This window comes from Bombus fervidus, chromosome 10, assembly GCF_041682495.2.
Source record: "Bombus fervidus isolate BK054 chromosome 10, iyBomFerv1, whole genome shotgun sequence".
Lineage (NCBI taxonomy): Eukaryota > Metazoa > Arthropoda > Insecta > Hymenoptera > Apidae > Bombus > Bombus fervidus.
Genome location: NC_091526.1, coordinates 5,480,296 through 5,498,709, shown reverse-complemented (window position 1 = coordinate 5,498,709; position 18,414 = coordinate 5,480,296).

Here is an 18,414-nt window from a genome sequence, read left to right as displayed (position 1 = left end):
TACGTTACAACGTATAACGTTATATACTATTATGTTATAACGTATAACGTTATATACTATTACCTTACAACGTGTAACGTTATATACTATTACGTTATAACGTATAACGTCATATACTATTACCTTATAACGTATAACGTTATAGGCTATTACTTTATAACGTATTACGTTATATAGTATTACCTCATTACGTATAACGTTATATACCATTATCTTCTAACTTATAACGTTACGTACTATTACGTTCTAACGTAAAACGTTACATACTATTACGCTCTAACGTAGAACGTTACATACAATTACGTTCTAACGTATAACGTTATATACTATTACCTTACAACGTGTAACGTTATATACTATTACGTTATAACGTATAACGTTATATACTATTACGTCACAACGTATAACGTTATATACTATTACGTTATAACGTATAACGTTATATACTATTACCTTATAACGTATAACGTTACGTACTATTACCTTATAACGTATAACGTTACATACTATTGCGCTTTAACGTATAACGTTATATACTATTACATTATAACGTATAACGTTACGTACTATTACCTTATAACGTATAACGTTACATACTATTACGTTATGACGTATAACGTTATATACTATTACGTTGTAACGTATAACGTTATAGGCTATTACTTTATTACGTATTACGTTATATAGTATTACCTCATTACGTATAACGTTATATACCATTATCTTATAACTTATAACATTACGTACTATTACGTTCTAACGTCTAACGTTACATACTATTACGTTCTTACGTAGAACGTTACATACTATTACGTTCTAACGTATAACGTTATATACTATTACCTTACAACGTGTAACGTTATATACTATTACGTTATAACGTATAACGTTATATACTATTACGTTACAACGTATAACGTTATATACTATTACTTTATAACGTATAACGTTATGTAGCATTGTGTTATAACGTAATACGTTATATACGATTACCTTATAACGTATAACATTATTTGGTATTACATTATAACGTATAACGTTATACACTATTACGTTATAACGTATAACGTTATACTCTATTACGTTACAACGTATAACGTTATATACTATTACCTTACAACGTATAACGTTATATACTATTACGCTATAACGTATAACGTTATATACTATTACGTTACAACGTATAACGTTATATACTAATACGTTATAACGTATAACGTTATATACCATTACCTTATTACGTATAACGTTATATACTATTGCGTTCTAACGTATAACATTATATACTATTACGTTGTAACGTATAACGTTATATACGATTGCGTTCTAACGTATAACATTATATACTATTACCCTCAAACGTATAACGTTATATACTATTATCTTATAACGTATAACGTCATGTAGCATTACGTTATAACGTATAACATATATACTATTACCTTATAACGTATAACGTTACATACTATTACCTTACAACGTATAACGTTATATGCTATTACGTTATAACGTATAACGTTATATACTATTACGTTACAACGTATAACGTTATATAATATTACCTTATAACGTATATCGTTACATACTATTACGTTATAACGTATAACGTCACGTAGCATTACGTTATACCGTATAACGCTATATACCATTACGTTATAACGTATAACGTTATATTCTATTACGTTATAACGTATAACGTTATATATTATTACGTTGTAACGTATAACGTTATATACTATTGCGTTCTAACGTATAACACTATATACTATTACCTTCTAACGTATAACGTATTATACTATTACCTTATAACGTATAACGTTACATACTATTACCTTATAACGTATAACGTAAAATACTATTACGTTATAACGTATAACGCTATATACTATTACCTTCTAAAGTATAACGTATTATACTATTACTCTATAACGTATAACGTTATATACTATTACGTTATGACGTATAACGTTATGTAGCATTATGATATAACGTATTACGTTACATACGATATCCTTATAACGTATAACGTTATATGGTATTACGTTGTAACGTATAGCGTTATACACTATTACGTTATAACGTATAACGTTATATACTATTACGTCACAACGTATAACGTTATATACTATTACCTTATAACGTATAACGTTATAGGCTATTACTTTATAACGTATTACGTTATATAGTATTACCTCGTTACGTATAATGTTATATACCATTATCTTCTAACTTATAACGTTACGTACTATTACGTTCTAACGTAAAACGTTACATACTATTACGTTCTAACGTAGAACGTTACATACTATTACGTTATAACGTATAACGTTATATACTATTACGTCACAACGTATAACGTTATATACTATTACGTTACAACGTATAACGTTGTATACTATTACCTTATAACGTATAACGTTACATACTATTACCTTATAACGTATAACGTTACACACGATTACGTTGTAACGTATAACGTTATATACTATTACGTTACAACCTATAATGTTATATACTATTACCTTATAACGCATAACGTTACATACTATTACCTTATAACGTATAACGTTACACACTACTACGTTGTAACGTATAACGTTATATACTATTACGTTACAACCTATAATGTTATATACTATTACCTTATAACGCATAACGTTACATACTATTACCTTATAACGTATAACGTTATATACTATTACGTTATAACGTATAACGTTACACACTATTACGTTGTAACGTATAACGTTATATACTATTACGTCACAACGTATAACGTTGTATACTATTACGTTACAACCTATAATGTTATATACTATTACCTTATAACGCATAACGTTACATACTATTACCTTATAACGTATAACGTTATATACTATTACGTTATAACGTATAACGTTACACACTATTACGTTGTAACGTATAACGTTATATACTATTACGTTACAACGTATAACGTTGTATACTATTACCTTATAACGTATAACGTTACATACTATTACCTTATAACGTATAACGTTACACACTATTACGTTGTAACGTATAACGTTATATACTATTACGTTACAACCTATAATGTTATATACTATTACCTTATAACGCATAACGTTACATACTATTACCTTATAACGTATAACGTTATATACTATTACGTTATAACGTATAACGTTATATACTATTACGTTATAACGTATAACGTTATATACTATTACCTTATAACGCATAACGTTACATACTGTTACCTTATAACGTATAACGTTATATACTATTACCTTATAACGTATAACGTTACACACTATTACGTTGTAACGTATAACGTTACACACTATTACGTTGTAACGTATAACGTTATATACTATTACGTTACAATCTATAATGTTATATACTATTACCTTATAACGCATAACGTTACATACTATTACCTTATAACGTATAACGTTACACACTACTACGTTGTAACGTATAACGTTATATACTATTACGTTACAACCTATAATGTTATATACTATTACCTTATAACGCATAACGTTACATACTATTACCTTATAACGTATAACGATATATACTATTACGTTATAACGTATAACGTTACACACTATTACGTTGTAACGTATAACGTTATATACTATTACGTTACAACGTATAACGTTGTATACTATTACCTTATAACGTATAACGTTACATACTATTACCTTATAACGTATAACGTTACACACTATTACGTTGTAACGTATAACGTTATATACTATTACGTTACAACCTATAATGTTATATACTATTACCTTATAACGCATAACGTTACATACCATTACCTTATAACGTATAACGTTATATACTATTACGTTATAACGTATAACGTTATATACTATTACGTTATAACGTATAACGTTATATACTATTACCTTATAACGTATAACGTTATATACTATTACCTTATAACGTATAACGTTATAGGCTATTACTTTATAACGTATTACGTTATATAGTATTACCTCGTTACGTATAACGTTATATACCATTATCTTCTAACTTATAACGTTACGTACTATTACGTTCTAACGTAAAACGTTACATACTATTACGTTCTAACGTAGAACGTTACATACTATTACGTTATAACCTATAATGTTATATACTATTACCTTATAACGCATAACGTTACATACTATTACCTTATAACGTATAACGTTATATACTATTACGTTATAACGTATAACGTTATATACTATTACGTTATAACGTATAACGTTATATACTATTACCTTATAACGCATAACGTTACATACTATTACCTTATAACGCATAACGTTACATACTATTACCTTATAACGTATAACGTTACATACTATTACCTTCTAGCGTATAACGTTACATACTATTACGTTATAACGTATAACGTTATATACTATTACGTTATAAGGAATAACGTTATATACTATTACCTTATAACGTATAACGTTATATACTATTACCTTATAACGCATAACGTTACATACTATTACGTTATAACGTATATCGTTACATACTATTACGTTATAACGTATAACGTTATATACTATAACGTAATAACGTATAACGTTATATACTATTACGTTACAACGTATAACGTTGTATACTATTACCTTATAACGTATAACGTTACATACTATTACCTTATAACGTATAACGTTACACACTATTACGTTGTAACGTATAACGTTATATACTATTACGTTACAACCTATAATGTTATATACTATTACCTTATAACGCATAACGTTACATACTATTACCTTATAACGTATAACGTTATATACTATTACGTTATAACGTATAACGTTATATACTATTACGTTATAACGTATAACGTTATATACTATTACCTTATAACGCATAACGATACATACTGTTACCTTATAACGTATAACGTTATATACTATTACGTTATAACGTATAACGTTACACACTATTACGTTGTAACGTATATCGTTATATACTATTACGTTACAACCTATAATGTTATATACTATTACCTTATAACGCATAACGTTACATACTATTACCTTATAACGTATAACGTTACATACTATTACCTTCTAACGTATAACGTTACGTACTATTACGTTATAACGTATAACGTTATATACTATTCCGTTATAAGGAATAACGTTATATACTATTACCTTATAACGCATAACGTTATATACTATTACCTTATAACGCATAACGTTACATACTATTACCTTATAACGTATAACGTTATATACTATTACGTTATAACGTATAACGTTATATACTATTACGTTATAACGTATAACGCTATATACTATTACCTTATAACGTATAACGTTACATACTATTACCTTCTAACGTATAACGTTACATACTATTACGTTATAACGTATAACGTTATATACTATTACGTTATAACGAATAACGTTATATACTATTACCTTATAACGTATAACGTTACATACTATTACCTTATAACGTATAACGTTATATACTATTACGTTATAACGTATAACGTTATATACTATTACGTTATAACGTATAACGTTATATACTATTACCTTATAACGCATAACGTTACATACTATTACCTTATAACGTATAACGTTATATACTATTACGTTATAACGTATAACGTTATATACTATTACGTTATAACGTATAACGCTATATACTATTACCTTATAACGTATAACGTTACATACTATTACCTTCTAACGTATAACGTTACATACTATTACGTTATAACGTATAACGTTATATACTATTACGTTATAACGAATAACGTTATATACTATTACCTTATAACGTATAACGTTATATACTATTACCTTATAACGTATAACGTTATAAACTATTATCTTATAACGTATAACGTCACATAGCTTTACGTTATAACGTATAACGCTATATACTATTACGTTATAACGTTTAACGCTATAAACTATTATCTTATAACGTATAACGTCACATAGCATTGCGTTATAACGTATAACGCTATATGGCATTACGTTATAACGTATAACGTTATATACTATTACCTTATAACGTATAACGTTACGTACTATTACCTTATAACGTATATCGTTACATCCTATTACGTTATAACGTATAACGTTATATACTATTACGTTATAACGTATAACGTTACACACTATTACGTTGTAACGTATAACGTTATATACTATTACGTTACAACCTATAATGTTATATACTATTACCTTATAACGCATAACGTTACATACTATTACCTTATAACGTATAACGTTATATACTATTACGTTATAACGTATAACGTTAAATACTATTACGTTATAACGTATAACGTTATATACTATTACGTTATAACGAATAACGTTATATACTATTACCTTATAACGTATAACGTTATATACTATTACCTTATAACGTATAACGTTATAAACTATTATCTTATAACGTATAACGTCACATAGCATTACGTTATAACGTATATCGCTATATACTATTACGTTATAACGTTTATCGTTATAAACTATTATCTTATAACGTATAACGTCACATAGCATTACGTTATAACGTATAACGCTATATACTATTACGTTATAACGTTTAACGTTATAAACTATTATCTTATAACGTATAACGTCACATAGCAATACGTTATAACGTATAACGTTACATACTATTACCTTATAACGTATAACGTTACACACTATTACGTTGTAACGTATAACGTTATATACTATTACGTTACAACCTATAATGTTATATACTATTACCTTATAACGCATAACGTTACATACTATTACCTTATAACGTATAACGTTATATACTATTACGTTATAACGTATAACGTTATATACTATTACGTTATAACGTATAACGTTATATACTATTACCTTATAACGCATAACGATACATACTGTTACCTTATAACGTATAACGTTATATACTATTACGTTATAACGTATAACGTTACACACTATTACGTTGTAACGTATATCGTTATATACTATTACGTTACAACCTATAATGTTATATACTATTACCTTATAACGCATAACGTTACATACTATTACCTTATAACGTATAACGTTACATACTATTACCTTCTAACGTATAACGTTACGTACTATTACGTTATAACGTATAACGTTATATACTATTCCGTTATAAGGAATAACGTTATATACTATTACCTTATAACGCATAACGTTATATACTATTACCTTATAACGCATAACGTTACATACTATTACCTTATAACGTATAACGTTATATACTATTACGTTATAACGTATAACGTTATATACTATTACGTTATAACGTATAACGCTATATACTATTACCTTATAACGTATAACGTTACATACTATTACCTTCTAACGTATAACGTTACATACTATTACGTTATAACGTATAACGTTATATACTATTACGTTATAACGAATAACGTTATATACTATTACCTTATAACGTATAACGTTACATACTATTACCTTATAACGTATAACGTTATATACTATTACGTTATAACGTATAACGTTATATACTATTACGTTATAACGTATAACGTTATATACTATTACCTTATAACGCATAACGTTACATACTATTACCTTATAACGTATAACGTTATATACTATTACGTTATAACGTATAACGTTATATACTATTACGTTATAACGTATAACGCTATATACTATTACCTTATAACGTATAACGTTACATACTATTACCTTCTAACGTATAACGTTACATACTATTACGTTATAACGTATAACGTTATATACTATTACGTTATAACGAATAACGTTATATACTATTACCTTATAACGTATAACGTTATATACTATTACCTTATAACGTATAACGTTATAAACTATTATCTTATAACGTATAACGTCACATAGCTTTACGTTATAACGTATAACGCTATATACTATTACGTTATAACGTTTAACGCTATAAACTATTATCTTATAACGTATAACGTCACATAGCATTGCGTTATAACGTATAACGCTATATGGCATTACGTTATAACGTATAACGTTATATGCTATTACCTTATAACGTATAACGTTACGTACTATTACCTTATAACGTATATCGTTACATCCTATTACGTTATAACGTATAACGTTATATACTATTACGTTATAACGTATAACGTTACACACTATTACGTTGTAACGTATAACGTTATATACTATTACGTTACAACCTATAATGTTATATACTATTACCTTATAACGCATAACGTTACATACTATTACCTTATAACGTATAACGTTATATACTATTACGTTATAACGTATAACGTTAAATACTATTACGTTATAACGTATAACGTTATATACTATTACGTTATAACGAATAACGTTATATACTATTACCTTATAACGTATAACGTTATATACTATTACCTTATAACGTATAACGTTATAAACTATTATCTTATAACGTATAACGTCACATAGCATTACGTTATAACGTATATCGCTATATACTATTACGTTATAACGTTTATCGTTATAAACTATTATCTTATAACGTATAACGTCACATAGCATTACGTTATAACGTATAACGCTATATACTATTACGTTATAACGTTTAACGTTATAAACTATTATCTTATAACGTATAACGTCACATAGCAATACGTTATAACGTATAACGCTATATACCATTACGTTATAACGTATAACGATATATACTATTATCTTATAACGTATAACGTCACATAGCATTACGTTATAACGTATAACGCTATATACTATTACGTTATAACGTTTAACGTTATAAACTATTATCTTATAACGTATAACGTCACATAGCATTGCGTTAAAACGTATAACGCTATATACCATTACGTTATAACGTATAACGTTATATACTATTACCTTATAACGTATAACGTTACGTACTATTACCTTATAACGTATATCGTTACATACTATTACGTTATAACGTATAACGTTATATACTATAACGTAATAACGTATAACGTTACATACTATTACCTTATAACGTATAACGTTACACACTATTAAATTATAACGTATAACGTTATATACTACTATCTGATAACGTATAACGTCATGTAGCGTTACGTGATAACGTATAACGCTATATACTATTACCTTATAACGTATAACGTTACATACTATTACGTTATAACGTATAACGTTACACACTATTACGTTGTAACGTATAACGTTATATACTATTACGTTACAACCTATAATGTTATATACTATTACCTTATAACGCATTACGTTACATACTGTTACCTTATAACGTATAACGTTATATACTATTACGTTATAACGTATAACGTTACACACTATTACGTTGTAACGTATAACGTTATATACTATTACGTTACAACCTATAATGTTATATACTATTACCTTATAACGCATAACGTTACATACCATTACCTTATAACGTATAACGTTATATACTATTACGTTATAACGTATAACGTTACATACTATTACGTTATAACGTATAACGTTATATACTATTACGTTATAACGAATAACGTTATATACTATTACCTTATAACGTATAACGTTATATACTATTACCTTATAACGTATAACGTTATAAACTATTATCTTATAACGTATAACGTCACATAGCATTACGTTATAACGTATAACGCTATATACTATTACGTTATAACGTTTAACGTTATAAACTATCATCTTATAACGTATAACGTCACATAGCATTACGTTATAACGTGTAACGCTATATGGCATTACGTTATAACGTATAACGTTATATACTATTACCTTATAACGTATAACGTTACGTACTATTACCTTATAACGTATATCGTTACATCCTATTACGTTATAACGTATAACGTTATATACTATTACGTTATAACGTATAACGTTACACACTATTACGTTGTAACGTATAACGTTATATACTATTACGTTACAACCTATAATGTTATATACTATTACCTTATAACGCATAACGTTACATACTATTACCTTATAACGTATAACGTTATATACTATTACGTTATAACGTATAACGTTACATACTATTACGTTATAACGTATAACGTTATATACTATTACGTTATAACGAATAACGTTATATACTATTACCTTATAACGTATAACGTTATATACTATTACCTTATAACGTATAACGTTATAAACTATTATCTTATAACGTATAACGTGACATAGCATTACGTTATAACGTATAACGCTATATACTATTACGTTATAACGTTTAACGTTATAAACTATTATCTTATAACGTATAACGTCACATAGCATTACGTTATAACGTATAACGCTATATGGCATTACGTTATAACGTATAACGTTATATACTATTACCTTATAACGTATAACGTTACGTACTATTACCTTATAACGTATATCGTTACATACTATTACGTTATAACGTATAACGTTATATACTATTACGTTACAACCTATAATGTTATATACTATTACCTTATAACGCATAACGTTACATACTATTACCTTATAACGTATAACGTTATATACTATTACCTTATAACGTATAACGTTACATACTATTACCTTCTAACGTATAACGCTACATACTATTACGTTATAACGTATAACGTTATATACTATTACGTTATAACGAATAACGTTATAGACTATTACCTTATAACGTATGACGTTATATACTATTACGTTACAACCTATAATGTTATATACTATTACCTTATAACGCATAACGTTACATACTATTACCTTATAACGTATAACGTTATATACTATTACCTTATAACGTATAACGTTACATACTATTACCTTCTAACGTATAACGTTACATACTATTACGTTATAACGTATAACGTTATATACTATTACGTTATAACGAATAACGTTATATACTATTACCTTATAACGTATAACGTTATATACTATTACCTTATAACGTATAACGTTATAAACTATTATCTTATAACGTATAACGTCACATAGCTTTACGTTATAACGTATAACGCTATATACTATTACGTTATAACGTTTAACGCTATAAACTATTATCTTATAACGTATAACGTCACATAGCATTGCGTTATAACGTATAACGCTATATGGCATTACGTTATAACGTATAACGTTATATACTATTACCTTATAACGTATAACGTTACGTACTATTACCTTATAACGTATATCGTTACATCCTATTACGTTATAACGTATAACGTTATATACTATTACGTTATAACGTATAACGTTACACACTATTACGTTGTAACGTATAACGTTATATACTATTACGTTACAACCTATAATGTTATATACTATTACCTTATAACGCATAACGTTACATACTATTACCTTATAACGTATAACGTTATATACTATTACGTTATAACGTATAACGTTACATACTATTACGTTATAACGTATAACGTTATATACTATTACGTTATAACGAATAACGTTATATACTATTACCTTATAACGTATAACGTTATATACTATTACCTTATAACGTATAACGTTATAAACTATTATCTTATAACGTATAACGTCACATAGCATTACGTTATAACGTATATCGCTATATACTATTACGTTATAACGTTTATCGTTATAAACTATTATCTTATAACGTATAACGTCACATAGCATTACGTTATAACGTATAACGCTATATACTATTACGTTATAACGTTTAACGTTATAAACTATTATCTTATAACGTATAACGTCACATAGCAATACGTTATAACGTATAACGCTATATACCATTACGTTATAACGTATAACGATATATACTATTATCTTATAACGTATAACGTCACATAGCATTACGTTATAACGTATAACGCTATATACTATTACGTTATAACGTTTAACGTTATAAACTATTATCTTATAACGTATAACGTCACATAGCATTGCGTTAAAACGTATAACGCTATATACCATTACGTTATAACGTATAACGTTATATACTATTACCTTATAACGTATAACGTTACGTACTATTACCTTATAACGTATATCGTTACATACTATTACGTTATAACGTATAACGTTATATACTATAACGTAATAACGTATAACGTTACATACTATTACCTTATAACGTATAACGTTACACACTATTAAATTATAACGTATAACGTTATATACTACTATCTGATAACGTATAACGTCATGTAGCGTTACGTGATAACGTATAACGCTATATACTATTACCTTATAACGTATAACGTTACATACTATTACGTTATAACGTATAACGTTACACACTATTACGTTGTAACGTATAACGTTATATACTATTACGTTACAACCTATAATGTTATATACTATTACCTTATAACGCATTACGTTACATACTGTTACCTTATAACGTATAACGTTACATACCATTGCCTTATAACGTATAACGTTATATACTATTACGTTATAACGTATAACGTTACATACTATTACGTTATAACGTATAACGTTATATACTATTACGTTATAACGAATAACGTTATATACTATTACCTTATAACGTATAACGTTATATACTATTACCTTATAACGTATAACGTTATAAACTATTACCTTATAACGTATAACGTTACACACTATTACGTTGTAACGTATAACGTTACACACTATTACGTTGTAACGTATAACGTTATATACTATTACGTTACAATCTATAATGTTATATACTATTACCTTATAACGCATAACGTTACATACTATTACCTTATAACGTATAACGTTACACACTACTACGTTGTAACGTATAACGTTATATACTATTACGTTACAACCTATAATGTTATATACTATTACCTTATAACGCATAACGTTACATACTATTACCTTATAACGTATAACGATATATACTATTACGTTATAACGTATAACGTTACACACTATTACGTTGTAACGTATAACGTTATATACTATTACGTTACAACGTATAACGTTGTATACTATTACCTTATAACGTATAACGTTACATACTATTACCTTATAACGTATAACGTTACACACTATTACGTTGTAACGTATAACGTTATATACTATTACGTTACAACCTATAATGTTATATACTATTACCTTATAACGCATAACGTTACATACCATTACCTTATAACGTATAACGTTATATACTATTACGTTATAACGTATAACGTTATATACTATTACGTTATAACGTATAACGTTATATACTATTACCTTATAACGTATAACGTTATATACTATTACCTTATAACGTATAACGTTATAGGCTATTACTTTATAACGTATTACGTTATATAGTATTACCTCGTTACGTATAACGTTATATACCATTATCTTCTAACTTATAACGTTACGTACTATTACGTTCTAACGTACAACGTTACATACTATTACGTTCTAACGTAGAACGTTACATACTATTACGTTATAACCTATAATGTTATATACTATTACCTTATAACGCATAACGTTACATACTATTACCTTATAACGTATAACGTTATATACTATTACGTTATAACGTATAACGTTATATACTATTACGTTATAACGTATAACGTTATATACTATTACCTTATAACGCATAACGTTACATACTATTACCTTATAACGCATAACGTTACATACTATTACCTTATAACGTATAACGTTACATACTATTACCTTCTAGCGTATAACGTTACATACTATTACGTTATAACGTATAACGTTATATACTATTACGTTATAAGGAATAACGTTATATACTATTACCTTATAACGTATAACGTTATATACTATTACCTTATAACGCATAACGTTACATACTATTACGTTATAACGTATATCGTTACATACTATTACGTTATAACGTATAACGTTATATACTATAACGTAATAACGTATAACGTTATATACTATTACGTTACAACGTATAACGTTGTATACTATTACCTTATAACGTATAACGTTACATACTATTACCTTATAACGTATAACGTTATATACTATTACGTTATAACGTATAACGTTATATACTATTACGTTATAACGTATAACGTTATATACTATTACCTTATAACGCATAACGATACATACTGTTACCTTATAACGTATAACGTTATATACTATTACGTTATAACGTATAACGTTACACACTATTACGTTGTAACGTATATCGTTATATACTATTACGTTACAACCTATAATGTTATATACTATTACCTTATAACGCATAACGTTACATACTATTACCTTATAACGTATAACGTTACATACTATTACCTTCTAACGTATAACGTTACGTACTATTACGTTATAACGTATAACGTTATATACTATTCCGTTATAAGGAATAACGTTATATACTATTACCTTATAACGCATAACGTTATATACTATTACCTTATAACGCATAACGTTACATACTATTACCTTATAACGTATAACGTTATATACTATTACGTTATAACGTATAACGTTATATACTATTACGTTATAACGTATAACGCTATATACTATTACCTTATAACGTATAACGTTACATACTATTACCTTCTAACGTATAACGTTACATACTATTACGTTATAACGTATAACGTTATATACTATTACGTTATAACGAATAACGTTATATACTATTACCTTATAACGTATAACGTTACATACTATTACCTTATAACGTATAACGTTATATACTATTACGTTATAACGTATAACGTTATATACTATTACGTTATAACGTATAACGTTATATACTATTACCTTATAACGCATAACGTTACATACTATTACCTTATAACGTATAACGTTATATACTATTACGTTATAACGTATAACGTTATATACTATTACGTTATAACGTATAACGCTATATACTATTACCTTATAACGTATAACGTTACATACTATTACCTTCTAACGTATAACGTTACATACTATTACGTTATAACGTATAACGTTATATACTATTACGTTATAACGAATAACGTTATATACTATTACCTTATAACGTATAACGTTATATACTATTACCTTATAACGTATAACGTTATAAACTATTATCTTATAACGTATAACGTCACATAGCTTTACGTTATAACGTATAACGCTATATACTATTACGTTATAACGTTTAACGCTATAAACTATTATCTTATAACGTATAACGTCACATAGCATTGCGTTATAACGTATAACGCTATATGGCATTACGTTATAACGTATAACGTTATATACTATTACCTTATAACGTATAACGTTACGTACTATTACCTTATAACGTATATCGTTACATCCTATTACGTTATAACGTATAACGTTATATACTATTACGTTATAACGTATAACGTTACACACTATTACGTTGTAACGTATAACGTTATATACTATTACGTTACAACCTATAATGTTATATACTATTACCTTATAACGCATAACGTTACATACTATTACCTTATAACGTATAACGTTATATACTATTACGTTATAACGTATAACGTTAAATACTATTACGTTATAACGTATAACGTTATATACTATTACGTTATAACGAATAACGTTATATACTATTACCTTATAACGTATAACGTTATATACTATTACCTTATAACGTATAACGTTATAAACTATTATCTTATAACGTATAACGTCACATAGCATTACGTTATAACGTATATCGCTATATACTATTACGTTATAACGTTTATCGTTATAAACTATTATCTTATAACGTATAACGTCACATAGCATTACGTTATAACGTATAACGCTATATACTATTACGTTATAACGTTTAACGTTATAAACTATTATCTTATAACGTATAACGTCACATAGCAATACGTTATAACGTATAACGTTACATACTATTACCTTATAACGTATAACGTTACACACTATTACGTTGTAACGTATAACGTTATATACTATTACGTTACAACCTATAATGTTATATACTATTACCTTATAACGCATAACGTTACATACTATTACCTTATAACGTATAACGTTATATACTATTACGTTATAACGTATAACGTTATATACTATTACGTTATAACGTATAACGTTATATACTATTACCTTATAACGCATAACGATACATACTGTTACCTTATAACGTATAACGTTATATACTATTACGTTATAACGTATAACGTTACACACTATTACGTTGTAACGTATATCGTTATATACTATTACGTTACAACCTATAATGTTATATACTATTACCTTATAACGCATAACGTTACATACTATTACCTTATAACGTATAACGTTACATACTATTACCTTCTAACGTATAACGTTACGTACTATTACGTTATAACGTATAACGTTATATACTATTCCGTTATAAGGAATAACGTTATATACTATTACCTTATAACGCATAACGTTATATACTATTACCTTATAACGCATAACGTTACATACTATTACCTTATAACGTATAACGTTATATACTATTACGTTATAACGTATAACGTTATATACTATTACGTTATAACGTATAACGCTATATACTATTACCTTATAACGTATAACGTTACATACTATTACCTTCTAACGTATAACGTTACATACTATTACGTTATAACGTATAACGTTATATACTATTACGTTATAACGAATAACGTTATATACTATTACCTTATAACGTATAACGTTACATACTATTACCTTATAACGTATAACGTTATATACTATTACGTTATAACGTATAACGTTATATACTATTACGTTATAACGTATAACGTTATATACTATTACCTTATAACGCATAACGTTACATACTATTACCTTATAACGTATAACGTTATATACTATTACGTTATAACGTATAACGTTATATACTATTACGTTATAACGTATAACGCTATATACTATTACCTTATAACGTATAACGTTACATACTATTACCTTCTAACGTATAACGTTACATACTATTACGTTATAACGTATAACGTTATATACTATTACGTTATAACGAATAACGTTATATACTATTACCTTATAACGTATAACGTTATATACTATTACCTTATAACGTATAACGTTATAAACTATTATCTTATAACGTATAACGTCACATAGCTTTACGTTATAACGTATAACGCTATATACTATTACGTTATAACGTTTAACGCTATAAACTATTATCTTATAACGTATAACGTCACATAGCATTGCGTTATAACGTATAACGCTATATGGCATTACGTTATAACGTATAACGTTATATACTATTACCTTATAACGTATAACGTTACGTACTATTACCTTATAACGTATATCGTTACATCCTATTACGTTATAACGTATAACGTTATATACTATTACGTTATAACGTATAACGTTACACACTATTACGTTGTAACGTATAACGTTATATACTATTACGTTACAACCTATAATGTTATATACTATTACCTTATAACGCATAACGTTACATACTATTACCTTATAACGTATAACGTTATATACTATTACGTTATAACGTATAACGTTAAATACTATTACGTTATAACGTATAACGTTATATACTATTACGTTATAACGAATAACGTTATATACTATTACCTTATAACGTATAACGTTATATACTATTACCTTATAACGTATAACGTTATAAACTATTATCTTATAACGTATAACGTCACATAGCATTACGTTATAACGTATATCGCTATATACTATTACGTTATAACGTTTATCGTTATAAACTATTATCTTATAACGTATAACGTCACATAGCATTACGTTATAACGTATAACGCTATATACTATTACGTTATAACGTTTAACGTTATAAACTATTATCTTATAACGTATAACGTCACATAGCAATACGTTATAACGTATAACGCTATATACCATTACGTTATAACGTATAACGATATATACTATTATCTTATAACGTATAACGTCACATAGCATTACGTTATAACGTATAACGCTATATACTATTACGTTATAACGTTTAACGTTATAAACTATTATCTTATAACGTATAACGTCACATAGCATTGCGTTAAAACGTATAACGCTATATACCATTACGTTATAACGTATAACGTTATATACTATTACCTTATAACGTATAACGTTACGTACTATTACCTTATAACGTATATCGTTACATACTATTACGTTATAACGTATAACGTTATATACTATAACGTAATAACGTATAACGTTACATACTATTACCTTATAACGTATAACGTTACACACTATTAAATTATAACGTATAACGTTATATACTACTATCTGATAACGTATAACGTCATGTAGCGTTACGTGATAACGTATAACGCTATATACTATTACCTTATAACGTATAACGTTACATACTATTACGTTATAACGTATAACGTTACACACTATTACGTTGTAACGTATAACGTTATATACTATTACGTTACAACCTATAATGTTATAT